The sequence below is a fragment of the Lissotriton vulgaris genome, chromosome 10 (assembly GCF_964263255.1).
Source record: "Lissotriton vulgaris chromosome 10, aLisVul1.2, whole genome shotgun sequence".
Lineage (NCBI taxonomy): Eukaryota > Metazoa > Chordata > Amphibia > Caudata > Salamandridae > Lissotriton > Lissotriton vulgaris.
In genome coordinates this window covers 70,243,271-70,260,750 of record NC_141698.1, presented here as the reverse complement: position 1 = coordinate 70,260,750, position 17,480 = coordinate 70,243,271, and positions in this window count along the sequence as shown.

The window sequence follows — 17,480 nt, the reverse complement described above, 5'->3', positions numbered from 1 at the left end:
ACGTGTTGCGCAGGGGGGGAAATGAGGGATCAGAATGATTATTATTATTTTTTTAACTTATCCCGAGGCTGGGTCCCGTGTCCTCTCCGCTCCTGCTCTCCTGCCTCCAACAGAAACAGGAAGCAGGCAACCAGGCTCCCTCCCCTAAGCCAATCACACACAACGCTGCAATTGCAGCATTGTGATTGGTCTGAGTGCCGTGAAACGGAGCTCAGCCAGGGGCTGGAGGGGTGGGCATGCTCTCCATGCAGGCTGTAATGTAGTGTGCATGACTGGTTTGGGCAGCCTGAGAGGGCCGACCAAATAGTCATTGCGCACTCAGGGGTAGGCAAACCACTCCTCCCTTGCCCTGCTCGAAGACCAAAGCAGCCCCATCCACCCGCCAGACGCAAAGCAGCAGGACACGAAACATAAAATGACAATAACTCTAAGTTATTGTCATTTGATGGTTCTCACTGCTTAAAAGCAGTGGGGTGACGCTCCTCAGCCATAGCAGAGGAGCCAAGAGTGGCGGCTCTTCCATTGGGGTGTTGGGGCATCGCCCCACTGCTTTCTCGCAGTGTGAGAAGCAGAAACATAAAATGGTAAAACTGCCATTTTATGTTTCTGCTTCTGGCACTGCGAGAAAGCAGAAGTACCTAGTTGTGGGTGGGCGGTTGGGCGGTCCTGCTTGAGGGCAGGGGGGAGTGGCTTGTCCACTGTTATGGGCCCTGATTGCTTTGGTAGGCCTGGGGCAGACCAAAGCAGTCATGCGCACCATCACTTTTCTCTATGTAGGCTGAATGTAGCCTACATAGAGGAAAGGGCCTCCCATTAGGCAACCGGCTGGGGTGCTGTGCGCCTGCACCACACCAATCACAACGCTGCCATCGCAGCATTGTGATTGGAGGGAGGTTGCCTAGGTAAAACGTTAGGCAGACCAGGCCAGGAGCAGCAGGAGCTGCAGCGGCGGCGCGTGTGACCCGTAGGAAGGTAAGTTTGATATTTTATTTTAATTACTGTCCTGCTTATCCCCTCGCCGCCTGACTTGCCGGCCGCGACTGCAATACGTAGATGGGTATGCTCTAAATTTCGTTTTTTTCCTGTTTAGATGGGAGGCTACGTGCAGTTGATAGTGGGGCATATATCATTTGTGCAACACATTTATTACTTAAATACGCATGTGCGCTGGCTTCTGTTGAGTGTGAACTCAGGCGCGTACTCTTCCAGTCTCATTAGAGAATTTACCATGGCTCAATAAGACTCCCAGAGATGTTTTCGCCAATCTTTGGGAGAGGCGCTTGGGACAATATCGAGTGCTGCTGGCACCCGCCATACGGAACTCCAGACAATTCGGATAACTTCTTCATTGCCACTATTTTGTAGATGCTATCTAAACGTCTAAAACTTTTTTGTATTTTTTTTATATTTTACTGAAATATAGAAAGTCCTTTAGTTTTCTACTGAAAGCTATTAGAGCTCAAGTCAACTGTTCTTTTGCCAAGTAATTTTCCAGATTAGTGGACTGAAGCACCGTCAAGGAGGTCGCAAGAGCTACATTAAAGACATGCTATAAAAATCAGTGTGTGTAGCACACACTGTGGCGGCCGCATAAACCACTTGGTTGTGAGGACATTGTGCTCAAGCGCTTGGTTACAATGGCATTGTGCTCAAGGGCTAGGTTATGACGACATTGGCTTCTTGGTGGTTAGGACCTGCTCATCCTACCGGACTACACACAAAGTGATGGAGAGCTGCAACGAGTTCTGGGATAGCTTGCTGCTCATGCAAAGCGCTTCAAAGTTTGGTCAGGAGTAGTATGTTACATCTTTTTCCAGGATTCTGCTGATGTAGTAGGTTGCATATCGATTGGTCAGTAGTTTCCGATGTCTCTGGGATATGATGTAGGTATTTTTCATAAGTGATAGTGTGTTAAAGTTGCTCATTGCGGATACTCAGGAATGAGACGGGACAATAAAGCTTTGAAAAGAACAGCGGAGCGAGCGTGCGAGTGGAAAGCAGATAGTACACTGCGTAGAAAGAAAGCGCCTCTAAGCACAGCGGGGCTCGAGTTTGAGGGACAGAGAGTTGAGAGTGGTAACCTAAAAAGGAGCTAGGAAGGAAGGTAAAGAAGACGATGGTGGCAAATAGGAGTAGAAAGGAAAGTGGGTGAGAAAGGAACTGAGATGGTGAGAGAGAGTTACAAGGCAGAGAATTCGTTGTGCTAGAGGATTGAAGAGAGTGTTCTGGAAATGAGAGCCTGGAAGCGAGTTGAGTCGGACAGAGCAAACTGGATGAAGGAGAGAGAAGGAAAGAAAGAAGCCATGATCTTGAGTGAGTATGTCACAGAAACAAGAGAGCAAACTGTCTTAGGGAGGTGCGAGGTGAGAGGAGGACCACAAATAAAGGAATGAGAGAGTGAGGGCGAGAGAAAGAAGAGAGGGTTGTAAACAGTTTCGGGAGTCAATGAGTGCATTTATGGAGATGGGAGCTGCAGTGAAAGGAGGGGCAGTACAGAGGTGGCCTCTGCTTTCATAAAGAGCAGCTGTGCAGTCCTAGCGGTATTCCCGCTTGATAGTGAAATCACGAATAAAGTTACAGGTGGAAGTGCAGGTGCACTGGGAAGGATTTGTGAAGTTAGATTTACTGCACTTGGAGAGCTTGGCTGGCCTGGGGGCGGAGGGAGGGGTCACGAAATTGAGAGAATGGCAGTTACTGGCAGAATAACATTTGTGCACATAACCTCTTGATGAACTGCGCAATAACTGCCCTGAACCCAGAAGCCCTTATGGCGGGAACAGGAGCTTGAGTGGCCAGGCACCCCCTTAATAATGGTTGCCTCCCACCCAAATACAATTGGCGGCAGGGCTCAAAGATCATGGTCAAGAGACATGAAAACAGAAATGTAGCTGGTATTAACACTTCCTACCCTGAGAATATGCCAGCGTACCAACTAAAATTAAAGAGCTGCCCTGCATTGTGAAGCAGACTTCAAACACTACTTTCTTTTTAAGTCATAAATGAAACTGTCCCTGCACGGTCATCTACAAAAATGAATCAATTGATGCAGGTCAAGGGAATGGGGGCGAGGAGTTGGTTAGGCGACCTGGGGCTACAGAGGCATGTGAGGAAGACGGGGCATTGCAGGCGTGTGGGACAGGTGGGCACAGGGCTTTGCTTCTGCCAATAGCTCCTGGCCCTCTTCAGCTTCCGTTTTACTAGTTAAAGATTTTTATCTGGTAAAACCTGGGACGTTTTTACAGACCTCAGAACATTGCCAACATAGGTTGAGGTGTGCATATGGCACTCACACGAACACTGCACACATAAGATGCTATGTGCATGCGGCATTGCTGCACTGTTCGCCACAGCCATTTCCCTTGAAGGCTGCGATTTGTTGCACCTGCACACATTCAATTTAATTCCACAGTGAATGCAGTCCGCACAGAGCTGCTGAATTAATTCAGGCAAACACATTTTAACACGTAAGAGGGAGATCAAGCAGCGTATCAGACCTGGCATCATACATCTGAGCCCCACACCATCATGGGCATTGTCTCTTGGTTGTCACCTCTTTCTCAAATTTGCTTGAAAATGTACCATTTGCCCACTCTTTTTTCAAAATGTTCTCGGGGGAGAACCCCCTGAACACCCCGCAGGAGGTTTGGACTCGCTCGCTACGCTCGCTCACCACAGTGCAGTACAACAATTGCTTTACGCCTCACCACTTTCAAATACCACCAGCGGCCAATGGGAGCCACCCCTGTCAATATAACTAAATCTTCCAACCACCCAAAGGCAGATTGCTTCAACTCAATAGTTATAATTATGATTACGAGAACAAAATAGATATGGTGAACATGCATCCTCTTGGCAATGAATATGACCAGACAGATTAAAAGAAAGTTATCAAAATAATGATCACTATTTTGCTAGGTTTTAAAAGCCCACAGGTTTGGAGTTTAGAAGCTTTGAAAACCATGTGCTTACTACAGAGGTCGTCTCGAGCGGAAGCTTTCTTAGTCCCCTACTCATACACTTTCAGGTCATTGTTAGAAATGGGGTTCTCTAGTTGGCAGGTTTGCACTCTGTCCAAGTAGGGACAGTTCCTTCTAGTAAGAGTAAACTGGATTACACTTCTAAAATAACCCCTGTTCACATCCTCAGGTATATCTCAGCGGTAGTGTGTAAAGAATTTGCACATAACACACAGTAATACAGTGAAAACACTAAAAAAAGAAACCACACCAGGTTTAGAAATATAGCCTATATTTATCTGTGTAAAACAAGACCAAAACAATAAATACCCAACATATAGTAGACAAAATATGGATACAGTTCCTTGGTGTCGATAGGTCCATCTGGCGCTATCACAGCATCGCGAACAAACAAACCCAACAGTTCAAGCTGACGACGGCATCGTGGGCCAGCTACGGTGTTGGGAAGTCCCGACTTTGGAAATGCAGGGCTTCATGGACCTTGCGATTAGTGGAGGTAGGTCACGGAGGTAAAGAGGCTTTGTTGATGGAGTCGGGGTGCTTTTTATCTGTTGAAGCACAAACCACAAAGTTTCCAGTGCTGGTAGAAGATGATCGTGAAATCTTTGCTGTTCTTGAGATTTCTTGAACGGGGGCAAGCTCTACCTCAAACCGTTGGAGAAACTCAGGAAAATAAGTTGCAGAAAGTCAAGTCCTTTCACTGCCCAAGACAGAAGCAGCCACTGCAGGCCAACACAGCAAAGCACACAGCAAAGTGGTAGTTCCTCCTAACAGTTTCTCCATCTCTTCCTCTTCGCAGGTTCCTTAGTCCAAAACAGTTCTAAAGTTCTGGGGTCAGGGGCCCAATATTTATACTAGTTTTTCCTTTGAAGTTTTAGGCAGAGAGTCTCTGGGTTCAGTAAATACCAGTTCTGTCCTCCCTAGTCCAGCTTCACTACAGGAGGCGAGGAGAGCACAGTGCAGAGCAGACACAGCCTTTTCAGGTGCTAGTGGAAACTCCTCCCACCACTTTAAATGCAGAAAGGTCTTTTCAGCCTAGCTATGAGTCACCCACGAAAGGCAGGACACACCTCAACCCCTCTTGTGACTGGCTAGAGTGAATGCACATCCCTAGCTCCTGTCACTCCAAAACCATACAGTGAATACACAAACAGGCAGAGGTACACAGGATGGTTAAACAAGAAAATGCCCACTTTATAAAAGCGGCATTTTCGAACACAATTTAAAATCCACCTTCACTAAAAGGTGTGTTATTAAATTCTGTGTTCAGAGAGCCTAAACTCAATTTCTTTATCTTGTCCCAATGGGAGGTTACACATGCAAGATGTTACAAAGCAGCTCCCATGTTAACAAACGGGACAGACAGCCTTTCAATAGTGAAAAACAAAATACACAGTATTTCACTATCCGGACATGTAAAACGCACTAGCACATGTCCTACCTTTCACATGCGCTGCGCTCTGCCCGTGGGGGTACCTTGGGCCTACCTTAGAGGTGTCTTACATGTAGGAAAAGGGAAGGTTAGGGCCTGGCAAGTGGTTGCAATTGTCAGGTAGACCGGGCAGTTAAAAACTGTGCGTGCGGACACTGCAGTGACAGGTCTGACACACATTTGCAAGGCTACTCATGTGGGTGGAACAATCAGTACTGCAGGCCCACTCGTAGCATTTGATTTACAGGCCGGGGCACACATAGTGCACATAACTAGGGACTTACCAGTAAATCAAATATGGCAGACGTGGAAAACCAATCATAATACAATTTACACAGAGAGCATATGCACCTTAACACTGATTAGCAGTTGTAAAGTGCCCAGAGTCCTAAAACCAACGAAAAATGGGTCAAATACAGAAGGCCATAAAGCAAAACGTCTTGGGATAAACCCTCTAAAAATGCCAGGTCTAATAGACATCCTTTCAATTCACTAATTCCCATGGATGGTGGAGTAGAACAGGTCACTGACAAAGAGAGAAAATGCTTGGGACCATCAGACTTTTTCTAGCAGTCCAAACAGGAAACATATGTCAGAAGGGCATTCCAAGATAGCCCAGACTGCTTAGTGTGAATTGAATATTGTCCCTGTTATGTTATGTTATGTTATGGAATTTGTAGAGCACTTGGTTACTACAGCTGGAGTATCCCGGCGCTGTTATTCCACCACTAGTAGCCTGCTCGTCCTGCTCTGGGTTTCATTCAGAGTAGCCTGCCTATTCCGAGATGCTCACTTTTGTCTAAAGGCTTCAGTTTTTTCTGAAACCAAACTTCTGAGGGCTCTATTCTGAGATCCAAAGGCATGGAATTTCAGAGTCTGTCAGCAAGAAAACTGAAATAGCTACCTGTCAATCACATTCTATTGACTCTGGGGACCACAGTCAGCGCAGTCCCAGAGGATCTAAGGAGCCTGCTTGGAAGATAGAATTTAATCAGAGGAAGAAGGTAGCGTGGGCCTCTCTGATTCAGGATTTTATGGCAGAAGCTAAGTGCCTTGAAGGATACTCTATGCTTGATAGGTAGCCAGTGGAGTTAGACCAGTCCTGCACTAACAGAAGAGCATTTTGGGGTGTTCAGTAGTGTTCTGCACCCTTCGGAGCATTTCCATCCAACTTTTGGCAACCCCTAAATATAATACATTACAGTAGTCTAAGTGGGATATTTGTAGGGCCTGGACTACCATCTTGTTGGCTGAGCCTGGCAGGAGCCCCAAGATTTTTTGAAGCATCTTGAGTACTCCAAAACAGGTGCCCACTGTGGCAGAGATCTGACTGTCAAAGGAAAGAGTAGAATTGAATATGAAACCAAGGTTTTTCACCTTAGGTTTAGGGTTGGGTGTAGGACCCAGAGCACTAGGCCACCATGCAGAGGACAAGATTGAGGGTTGTTTCTCCACCACCAGGACTTCTGTTTTGTTTGCATTTAATCTCAGGCAGCTGGAATCCATCCATTCTGCGAGGATCATGAGGCAGGCCTTAAAATCGGCTGCCACATTTCCGTTGTCTTGTACCAATGTCCTCAGTGTCGTCAACATAGGACATGATCCTCGCACCACGGCACTCGATCACGACCGCCAGAGGGCGCAAGTACAGGTTAAACAGGGTCGAAGTCAAAGTCAAACCCTGTGGCATGCCCTGCTGTAAGGGGGGGGACATCGGAGGTACAAGGCTTCTGGATCACTTCAAAGGAGCTGCTATGCATTTTTTTAATTAGTATTAGTATTAATATTAGTATTAGAATTTAGTAGCAAGCTGTTGGGTTTGTAGGGGATAGGATGGGAAGTTATTTAAAAGAAAAATGATTGCTTTTTATTTTCACATATTTAACGTTAATTGAGTATGTCTTAACTGTTACGTAGAAAATACTTTGCTTTGAAGATGGCAGCATGAGGTTAGCCAGTGGAGGATGCGAGGCCCTCTCGAGACACTTCTGTTACCAAACCACATGATAGCTTGTACGAGGAGGGACGAAGCCAAATGTTAGCTTGTACGAGCCTGGCGTAAATTACCTTCTCGCTCTGAGGACAGTGTCTGTTGGTTCTCTGTGGGTCTCGGTGGTCCTGTCTGGAAGCTGGTGGAGTAGTGGAACGGCAGGGCCAGGGGAGCTGCAGTGGGATTATGGCCTACGATGGATGGTTCCTTCGACCACAGGATGGTGGGTGGCGCCTCTTTCTCTCCTGGGGCCGAGCTGGTCTATTAGTGAGGAGGGTTTTTCGGCTGCAGGGAGCTGTGGATTGCGACCCTACAAGAGTCCCACCGGTCGGAGAGAAATTGGTACCAGGCCTGTGGGGGAGACACGGCTTGGAGCGGTTGTAATATCTCATGTGGAGCTACTTTGTCTACAGGTGCAGGCAATTCAGTGAGCGGCCTTGGATACAACGTTGTCAGAAAAGAGATTGTAGCAGGGATTTCGGGCTACTCACTGCAAGACTGTTCCCTGTGGTTCGGTCTCCAGCAGCTATTGCTGAGAATAAGGAGGAAGGGATGGATTATTTGCAGAAGCGCGTCTCTAGTTGCTTTCTCTGCAAACTGTTGGCGAAGTAAACGGCTGGCGGGGGGGGGCTGGTGCCTGAGGCCCTTTGAGCCACTATACTAGCCCTCAGAGGTTGGAGATAAAGAGCCTGCAGGCCGCAAAAACTGTGACTATCAAGGCAACTGTTCAGGCTACTAATGTGGGGGAACTATCTGCCTCAGTGGAAGGGCCACAGCTTTCTGCTACAAAATGTGACACAGAACTTCAAAACCAAAACCAAGTCAAGACGTTGGGGGCTTCTTTGAACCTCTCTGAAGATATGGCAGTAGCCACCCGCCTATATTAACCTTGGTCACATCCTCCCAGCGGACCTTGGAGCATTATATTCTCTCCTTAAATCAGCGGTTGGGGAAGCTAGGACAATGGGGGGAGGGAAGCTAGTGCCACCCCTAGGTATCTCGGGGGGGGGAGGCGCTTTCTGGGAATCCCATAGCTGTATCAAATGCAGCTGGAATGACGAGGGGTAGGGGAACCAAACGAGGAGCAAGGTGGAGGGCTGGGGAGCTGCACTGAGAGCCCAGGGGAGAGTTTGGGAGGTGGAACGCAGTACACAGGGGAGAGAGAACTAGAAACTATATGCACTCCCATGCAGTGCTGAAGAACAAAGAACAATGTAGTTCCCCAATGTGGAGACTTCCAAAGGAAACAATATATATCGATTGATACATATGATTGATACACATGATTGATTAATTTAGATTCATTTTCCTCTTAATATGTGATTCCTTGTCAATGCCGTTCTCAGTTATTACACGTAGGAGCCCACTAGTGGGTTTTGGTGACGTGTTCACCTCGTGGTTTCCCATCCCTTTATCTAGTGTAGTTTATTTATTAATTCCACATTTCCAGTTCAGATTTGTGATGAGTGACCGGATTCATTGAGTAGCCGATTGGTATATTTACCTTTACAAATTACATTGTTATGCACACAGTGCCTACAAATACTAACGACAAGTATTATCTCATTTTTTGTTAGTACATGGCTTGCTACTTCCTGTAAACTCCTACAGTCATGATGAAGACCCATCACTTAGCTAGGGGTGAAATGCCGCTTACGCACAGTGCAACTGGAACCCATTTGAATTGAGTCACTCACTGACCTATAATATGCTGTGTATGCAGTGCCATTGACTATTTATTTGATTCTGTTGCTGCAGTGTTTCAACACTGTATTCTTTTTATTGATCATTGTGTGAGCACTAAGCACTTCTTTATAGGAGTAAATATGTAATAAAAATTCTCAAATAGTTTGTCTGTTTTTATTAATTGTACATTTACATTTCTCATCTTTACAATAATTTGGTTGTTTTTATACATGGAATCGTTGTTCAATATGTATTAATTGCCCCTGGTTCGAGGTGGTTTTATCGAACTTGAACAAACTCTGTTTAAGGCAAAATGAGGATTAAGAAGCTATGCTCCAAGAGAATGAATGAATGATTTAATTTGGTAAAGTGCACAAATCACCCCAACTGGGGTATCTTGGCACACCGTCAGTACAGAAAGGTAAAATCAGATCTAAAACAATGCCCTTTTTAGTGTTTTTCTAAATGTGTTATAGTCCGGACAGGTTCTGACAGAAAATGGCAGGGTGTTCCAGAGGGTGGGGGGCAAATAAGGCAAAGACCTTCCACCGCATCTAGATTAACGAATACGGTGACCTAGATGAGAGAAAGAGAGAAGCAAACAAATGAAGAGGAAGGAACGCCATTGAAGAAGAAGCAAGCAAATGAGATTGACAAGAAAGTCAACCAATTGTAAGCAACGGACAGACCCAAAGCCCAGTCTAATTATTGGTATTGTACACAGCAAGTCTTCCACAACAAACAGCTAGAAGCTGTCTGTAGGTGGCACCTAAAAATGTGTGTTGGTTTATCTAAACACACATAGGACCAATTTGCAAACACTACACAAAACTAAGTAGGACTGAAGCTATGCAGATACTTACACCCAGAGATAGCATCTACTACTGCATGATTTCTGCAAGAGCTAAACATCATCTACAGTACAACGTTTAGGATTATGAGGTCAGAAGTGGGTGTGTAATGGGAGAGGTGATGCAAACTATGGGCCTCCTTGACAAGAAACTGGCCCATCAGCATCAATGCGTCAGTTTTCTTGCACCTGCGCCAATTGTCCTTGCGACACCATGGTTGCGCTGTATTTACAATACAGGGCTGCATGGCGCAAGGATTAACACATGCACCAGGAATTCTGACACATCTGTTGGTCCCAAAAGTGATGCAATGCTGGAGTTGGTCGTAAATCTGGCGCAACTCCAGCAATGCGTCAGAAAACATAGGGAAGTTCCATTGTAAAAGCCCTGCGTCAATCCTTACGCCTGGTCTAAGCAGGCATAAGGATTTTGATGCAGTGAAGTTGTAGAGTGCACCAGCTCTACATGGCTTTTTGTGTGGGAACACCTACCCTGCATACCTTATACCTGGTGCAGGTATAATGTGAAGCAGGGATCTACAAACTGACACACTGGACCCAATGTGTCAGTTTGTAGATATGGCACAGTATGACAAACTGTTTGCACCACCACTGCATCAAAAAACAGTCACGCAGCAGAGGCGCAAGGGGCTTATAAATGAGGCCCTCTATTCTCAGCCATTTTTTCAGTACGCAAAAACCCACCTGCAAAATGCATTTAAATCATTAACTGCAAAATACAGGAGTAGGTTTTCAGGGATAAAAAGGAGGGGCAAGAACCCTTAGTTCATGAAGTTTTCAATGGAAGCAGTCTCCCTACCACTGTAAACATTTTCTGTCCGGAGAACTCCACCTCACTTACGGCCTGTTGTGTGAATGAATCAAGTGAAGGGAAACCTACATGGAACTGTACTAATTACATTGAATTCCATGCATTAGTATTAAGGTTTTCTGTGAATCTCTAGAAAGTAAGAAATCTCAGTATAAATGCGAATTGTGGGGCATATTACCAAGCAATAGCGATAATTATCGCTATTGCTTGGTTAGCGATAAAACATTATCGCCGAGCTGCGGCGATTTTTATCGCAGATAAACCTTGGTATGACCAAGGTTTATCGCAAATGCGATAAAAATCAGCAATAATGCATGAATATCGCTGAAAAATCAGCGATATTCAGGCATTACCGAGCTAATGCTCTTATCATGTTATCCACCTCCCATTGGATAACATGGCTAAGAACTGCTCAGGGCAGGTGTTAGCTTTTGGAGATATTCACGCTTAGCGCAAATATCTCCAAAAGTTGGTAATAGGAGATAGCGATGTTAGCGACTGTTTCCAGTCGCTGACCTCTTGGCACGCCCACTTTGCATATCATTAGTGATAAATGTATCTGACATGTAAAGCGGGGCCCAAGATGGTCGCTATCTCCTACTAGCTGTCGCTAACTGGTGTTAGCGACAGCTAGGTAATAGGGAGATAATTTTATCTCCGCTTTCTTGGCTTTTAAAGCCAAAAAAGCGGAGATAAATCCCTTGATAATATGCCCCTCTGTCTCGTAAAGTCCGCGCTATATAAAAACGCATAAAATAAAATACTCAGTTCATAATTGTATTCATCTAGTAGGGACAAAGAGTCAAAGGTGGTTCCTGTAATCTAGATTAGACTTCAGTCATCCCTGACAGAAACCGACTCATTTATGACAGACACACACTATAAACGGGGGTCAGGAAAATATTTTCAGCAAGAACACTAGGTCGTACCTTCCCAACCTCGAATTTCAAAGGGCCTGCGGGTTTACATTTCTCAAATATAAAAGTGTCGTCATCGCCAGACTCAGGATCCTGAGAATTGTCTCCGGCCTCGAAGGCCCAGTTAACCATCCTGCAGACACACAGGGCTTTTAATAACGTGGCAGCTCGAGCGCGAGAATGAGCGTGGGAAACGTCAGACGTAGCTCGAGTTACAGGCCTCGCAGCCTCAGCTGCCCGGACAAGGGCCTCTCGCGCCGCACTACGTGGGTGACGAGCTCACGTCACGGAGATCTGAGGGCTCGCGGTGCAGGCCGGATGGCATTACCTGCCCGGGGCCAGGTGTAGGGATTACAAGGAACCGGGGCCCAGCCATGCCGATGCATGTTGTAGCCTTGTACAGACAGACTAGGGACACAGCACGGGGCGCGTGAGAGGCTTTGACACTTCGGACAGGAAGCGGCCTGCAAAGTGCTGCGTACATGTAGCATGTAGCGGCAAATTAATCTTATTTATTTTATTTTTATTTTGAGATTTTTATTGCGTGACAATTACCCGAAGGTGTCTCGGCGCATGTGACTATTCAGAAGGACCAATACCCAGAAGCCTTACTGGTTGAATAACCATGTTTTAAGAAGCTTACGAAAACTGACAAGATTCGGAGCTGGGTTAAACGCAATCGTTTCTCTCCTCGCCGACACTCCCAGTGTATAATGGGAACTACCATCCTGATGCTGTCCCTCCCTAAATTCTTTGGGGCAGATTTACAAGCCCCTTGCGCCACTTTTGTGTCACACTTAACATGGGAAAAGTGACGCAAAAGTGGCGCAAGGGGATTGTAAATCTGCCCCTTTATATTTTGAGTCTGAGAACGCTACATACAGACGTACATTCCGGTCGCACCCTTCAGGCGCAATCAGGATCAGTGTTATCAGATGACATCATTGTGAAAAAAATATTTCAGCCCATCCAGTGCTTTTAATGGCCCAGTACCGTCCGGTACGGAGTACGTGCACTTATTAATTGTGAGAGAGAGAGTAACGGCACTTCTGAAAAGAAATGTAATATTTGTATTTGGAGAGCACAGGCACTTCTCTGAAGCAAGCAGATACTCTGGTACAGACTACCTGCAATTCTATTTTACATTTAAAGCACTGACTGTCCATCTACCCTCTGCAAACCATTATAAGCTAGAGCTTAATTGGTTTTAGTTGTTTCAATTTTCAGTGAGTACAACTGAGGTAAACAAGGATACAACTCCCATTTTGCATTGCAGTGTTAAAGAATTTGGCCACGGCTGGAAGATTGCACCCCTAAAGAAATAGAGTCATTTGATAACTTTCGTCATTTATGGCTGCCAAGAGCAAAGATGCCCAGGCAAAAGTCAATACCAGGCTGGCCATTATGACAATCTGGCCTTTTCCCAGTGGGCTTCAGGCAAATGGGCTGGTTTCACAGCAGTGTGAGCTGCCATGCCACAACCACACCCACATTACTTGTTTTAAATGGGGCTTCGTTCATTGTGAAGCTAGTTTGAACTTTTTTGTCAGGGCTCATTTTAGTTTCCCGTCTGGCCCTGGCAAAGATGGAGAACGACCAGCACACCTAGGACGTGTGACTGGTCCTATAGAAACATTAACCTATCTGGAAATATCTCCACACTGCCCACGTTACCATACTAAAGGGGGGTTGAGTAGCTGGAAGTATAGTCTGGAGATTTGGACAATGTGCAGAGATCTGACACTTGAAAGTTCACCATTGAGAGGGCTCTTGCCAACTGTTGATGCGTGCAGCAGTAGTTCGAGGAAGCCTCAGGAGGAATAAAGGTAGCTCCCCTGTCCAGCTCCGTCCTTCTCCACTAATGTACACTCAATTACCAAAATGAAAGGGACACCAGAAGGTAGAAGACGTACCATTTGATCCTTAAATGACATCCCTCGGTTGACTGCTGTAACCGTAGCTCCACAGCAGAGTTCCTGCCGAGGATTTAGGGGAAGTGCTGCAGCAACAAATGATGGACGGAATGCTAAATGAATCAAGCATTCACCCGAGTCAAGAGATATGGGTTAAATCCATTGTTCTTTTGCTCACTACACCACCTCAGTTTGGACCCAGCCCATATTCACATTAGTCTTTACTCTGTTCCTCATGGGAATAGTCCAACCCGAACTACTTAGCTGGGTCATCCGTGGACCGGAAACCAGCATCCTGGGACCGATTTTGGGGTAATACCCCTCATCAGCCAGGTTAGCTTCAATTCAGTAGCACAGTGAACAAGGGACCCACGTCTGGGCACACCCATCCCACTTAAGACAAAATTGATTCTATAACCTTAGATCCACAGCAGATTTCCTGCTGAGGAATATGGGGAAGTGCTGCGGCAACAAATGATGGACGGAATGCTGAATGAATCAAACATTCGCCCCAAGTCAAGAGGTCTGGGTTAAATCCATTGTTCTTTTGCTCACTATGCCACGCCATTTTGGACTCCGCCATATTCAAGTCAGTCTTGACCCTGTTTTTCATGGCAACAGTCCAGTCCAAACTGCCAAGCAAACAGGTCCTCTATGAAATGGAAACAAGCATCCTGGGGCCGGTTTCGGGGTAACACCCCTCATCAGCCAGGCTAGCTTGAATCTAGATGCACAGCAAGCAAGGGACCCACGTCTGGGCATACCCATCTCACTTAGGCGAAAAGTGCTGCAGCAACAAATGATGGACAGAATGCTGAATGAATCAAACATTCACCCCCAGGAAGGCCTATGTTTGGCTACTGAGGAACATCAACATGGCTCTTAGAGCTCTGTGTGCTTTCAGTTCTTGTTTCTGCTTTCATCTTTGCAGGGCCCACTGATAGCAAGAGCAATGCCAGGATATTAAACTGTCAGCCAGAGGTAGAAGCCGCTACACCTGGTTACCCCTAATAGAGGTCCCTTGTAACACCAATGTACCTCTTCTCAAAAGTAGTCTGTAAAGTTCCCTTCTCTTTCAGCTAGTTTAGGCCACTTCTGCCGTAGCATCAATACTACAAATCCAAGCTTGTGGCTACTTCATACCACGTTATCTTTCACCATAAGGGATCCATCCAAAGGGATCCCGAAGAACAGACCAATGTCAGATTCTCTGCCTAGGGCTTCTTTTTCACATGACAGCAATGTTATCGACAGTTGCCTTGTGGCCCCAGTGTGGTGAGTTCTAATCCATGCAAAGTGGTGTTCGATTTTGACCCTCTATAGTGAGATACAACAAATGTAATGATGTTAATATTCTCGATTCCGCAATGCAAGTGACTCAATATTCTGTTGGGCATTATGGGAGAGATTGCAGGTAATTACTAGTGCCGATTAGCTTGGTTGCTTGGATGTCCCCAATCCACACTGGTAAAAAGAAAAATGGTATAATGAGGGTTTGATGAATCACTTCAGCAATCACGCTCTTTCCCTCCTTTCTCTGGGACCTCCTTGGTGGTTTCCAATGAGCAAGAACTTTTGTGTAGGATATTAAGTGTAATCTGGCAGTTGGCTGCACTGGTATTCTAGTAGCATGACTTGCCTCTGTTAATTGTGTTGGTACCGGTAGATGTACTCAAGTGTAAACAATCAATGACAAGCCGGTCTGTATGGCTAATACATTCAAACACAGGCATGTACAAATGTATACAGGCTATTTTTCACAATCCCAGAGATATCCTCGATCAGATCACTATATCGATTAAAAAACTGTTCAGGAATTGTATATTAAGAAGCAAAGATGAGAAAGCTTAATTGGAGCTGGTGCCTTCGGGTGGGGCCCCCCAGCACTAATTTTTGTGGACCAGCACTGTTTTTTTCTCATAAGACTTTGGCCATGTGCAAGAGAGTAAAAATCACACAAGCGAGAAAGTAGGAGGAAGAAAAAGTTGTAAACACTGTGATAAAGACAGAACACAGGAATGTGCAATAGTGAGATAAAGAGGCAGGGAGTGTCTTGTGGTGGATTAAAGAGGCATGAGGTGGAATTAAGACTACACAGCCTTCGTAACGGGCATGTTGATATTCAATAGTGCCTAGTGTGCACAACTATGGGCTCCAGCACTTATTCTTTCACAAATTTAACACTAAGACAAGACAAGCACAAGAGTTAGGGTGCTTCCAGGTAATATGCAGCTGGTCAACAGGCAAGACCTTTAAATTCACCTGGTATAAGTCCCTTTGAACAGCGTAAGCAAGGGAATTAAAAGTGTGTGGAAACTTTTCCACCTGAAAAGGGCTAGAATGCTCCGGAGGTGCCACAGGGCTTTGGCTTGATAAGGAGGAAGAGATATCCTGTGGCAAGTTTCAATGATGATGGTACTGATGTTGGGGATTGAGGAAATATTTTTTTAATTCGGCAGTATGATGTATCCAATTCCAAGGAAATTCCACAAGGTTGTCTTCCAACTACCATTGAAGAAACAACCATTGGCAAAGCCAATAGGTCTCGCTTATCTGAGAGCTACTGGCTTTGCCAATATCTTTTAGACATGTTGTACAGCAGCGTGGCTAAAAGTTAGTGGTGTGGCATAGAGGAAAGTGGGGTAGAGAAGAGTGGAGTGGCACAGAGTGGCATGGAGTGGAGTGGGGCAGGGTAGCGCAAAGTGGAGTGGCATAGAGTGGAGTAGAGTAGAGTGGCATAAAGTGGAGTAGCGTAGAGTAGCGTAGAGTAGACTGGAGTAGGGTGGAGTGGCGCAAAATGGAGTAGTGTACAGTAGAGTGCCATTGAGTGGCATGATATAGAGTACAGTACCATAGAGTGGAGTAAAGTGGCGGAGAGTAGAGTGGAGTGGCATAGAGTAGAGTAGAGTTGTGAAGAGTGTAGTGGCATAGAGTAGATGTACATGGAGTAGAGTAGAGTGGCATAGAGTAGAGAAGCACAGAGTGCTGTGGAATGATATAGCGTGCTCTACAGTGGGGTGGAGTGGAATAGAGTGGCATTGTGTGGAGTGGAGTGGAGTGGCTTAGAGTAAAGAGACGAAGAGTTGAGTGGAATAGAGCGCAATAGAGTGGCATTGTGTGGAGTGGACTGGCATAGAATAGAGTGGAGAGTCAGTGGATTGGAGTAGAATGGCATAGAGTGGTGTAGAGTAAAGTGGACTAGAGTGTGGGGGCAATGAGTCAAATGGTGTGGGGTAGAGTGGCATAGGCTGGAATGGTGTGGAGTGGTGTAGAGTGGAGTGAGTGGAGTAGAGTAGAGTACAATAGCATGGATCGGAGTAGAGTCGGGTAGAGTAGAGTGGTTTAGGGCAGACTGGAGTAGGGTAGATTGGAGTAGGGTAGAGTGGAGTGGCATAGAATGGGTGGCGTGCAGTAGAGTGGCATAGAGTAGAGTTGCATTGAGTAGAGTGGCATAGAGTAGAGCGGCAAAGGGTGACACTGTTTGTAGTACAATAGGGTGGTGTTGAATAGAGTGGTGTAGAGTGGAGAGGTGTAGAGCAGCATTGTGTGGAGAAGAGCATAGTGGAGTAGAGTGAGTGGTGGTGAGTGATGTTGAATGGCATAGAGTGCAGTAGAGTGGGGTGGAGTAGAGTGGCATAGAGGGGCGTTGTAGAGTAGAGTGGCTTAGAGTAAAGTGCCATAGAATAGAGTGGCACAGGGCAGAGTGGTGTAGAGTACCAACGCCCCCCACCTCCACCCTCCGTGCCTGGACACCGGTCAACACCGAAGACACCATCCGCACGATGAACTCCATCCACTCCGGATCACCAACCGACCCCTGCCCTCACCATGTCTTCAACAAGGCCGACTCCATCATTGCACCCCATCTCCAGGACATCATAAA